Source organism: Penaeus monodon, chromosome 3 (genome assembly GCF_015228065.2).
Source record: "Penaeus monodon isolate SGIC_2016 chromosome 3, NSTDA_Pmon_1, whole genome shotgun sequence".
Classification (NCBI taxonomy): Eukaryota; Metazoa; Arthropoda; class Malacostraca; order Decapoda; family Penaeidae; genus Penaeus; species Penaeus monodon.
In genome coordinates, this window is record NC_051388.1 from 28073875 (window position 1) to 28075702 (window position 1828).

Sequence of the window (1828 nt, forward strand, 5' to 3'; positions counted from 1 at the left end):
GTTAGCTTTGGCAAAAAAGCTGCAACACTGCTTGGATTGTATTTCAAAGGGAGGTGAATTGTACAAGTATATATGTTTTGAGATTGTTTTATGAAAAAAAAAATAGGATTAGAAAATCACTTTTAGTTTGTTTTCAGAACTAAGGCAATTAGCTAAGGGGTAAAGATGGAAGCTAGTTATTGTGTGAGCAGTAAATAGTAGATTTTTTTTATGTATAACTTGGTATGCAGATGTTTTATATGCAACTAAACTGGCATCATAGGATTAAAAAGATGACTTACATGTTATGTTGCTAATAGGTTTAATATTAGCTTTTATAAAAGTGTTATGTATCTTTACAAAATTTTATTTTTATTTTAACTTTTTATACCTTTATTTAATGATACCATAGATATTAAAATCATTTAGTACTAGTGATATATGAAATTTATTAGTAGATAGACAAAGATGGTCTGGTTAATTAATCTTGCCATATAAAAGGAGAAATTAAAATTAGTATCATATGTTTGGCAGATACTAGAGAATTTGAGAAATGATTTGCCAAAAATATTTACCAGGTCATTTTTACCTGCATTCCTTATGGTAAGGATATAGATACAGTTATTGTTCACTGTAAGTGTTCAGTGCCTTCACATTGCTTCATGATCTGTGTTATGATGTGATTTAATGAATAAGGATGAGTATGGGTGATGCTAATCCAAATGGGAAAATCCTTTGTCTGGAAGAAAATATATATGTGAGACATTGCTTTTAGATGTTACAAAATGTAGAATAAAAATTGGATTATCCATATGTAAATGTTAATTGAATTGTTGATATTATTTTGAATTTATTAGAATAAATCTCTTCCTATATTTTTCTAAGTGTATTGTATAGACTGCTGATAGCAGGTAGGTTAGTATTTAGAGCTCAGAAGTAAGAACTTATTAGGACCATCACGTAACTGTACATTCCCAGCTATTTCTTGGCACAAGTGGAAACTGACCACTTCAAGTAGATTTAAGAAGAATGTGCCTTAGCACAAGAAACAACCTACATAATGTATGGACTAAGATATTCCTCTTTTAATATGTTGGTTTAGGCATAAATCTCAACAATTTTGAATCCTGCATTCCTTGGAAACCAACAGGTAACTTTACATGTAGCTTTTATAAGCCATTTGAAAATTGTAGTTGTCACAAAATGATTTCACTTTTATATCTAAAAAAAAAAAAAAAAAGTTAGGACAGATTTTACAGGTACTTTATTTTCAAAATAATGCAATATTGTTATTCTTAAAAGGTGGTTTACATAGTTAAGTTAATAACTACTCCATTCCATGTTATTTTTATTAGTGATTATAAATTGCAATATTTCTTTAATAATAAGGATTTACACGCCAGAATTGAATAAATGGATTACTTCCAGGTAGCAAATGTGCCTTTTAATATATCCTACATGTCTGGCTTTAAAAGTAACAGAAACTAATTTATGTTACTTGCCTATTTATCAGGTGATATAGGTTTCATTGTGTTCATTTGCAAATAATTGCACTGGCTATTGAAATCTGTAGTTATGGTAGTGAGTTGATGGAAATTCACAAAATAAAAGCAAAAATACTTAATGACTGACAAGAGTGTTAGCATCTCAGAAAATTTAAAATGGTAAGCTTATATTAGTGGTAACAAGAGTTCATGGAAAAAATCTAAATGAGTATTTAAGGTAAATGATAAACGTACTATCTTTGTTTCACTTTTTGTGTAGTCTGCTTTAATTATTTTCCAATATTGATTTTATTCAATTGGAATTACAGGCTACTGAAGGAACGATTTATTACAGTGATTATAAC

At 28.7% G+C, this 1828-nt stretch overlaps 1 protein-coding gene across 1 annotated transcript in view; it reads left to right on the plus strand.

Moving 5' to 3' along the window:
* The window catches only part of LOC119593982 (nuclear factor NF-kappa-B p105 subunit-like), a 23620-nt gene extending 22205 nt beyond the window's left edge, over positions 1-1415 (plus strand). The window contains exon 25 of the mRNA XM_037943008.1: positions 1-1415. This exon is cut by the window's left edge and continues 298 nt beyond it. The gene's annotated coding sequence lies outside the window, so the exon portion shown is untranslated.
* Positions 1416-1828: the final 413 nt, after the last annotated feature.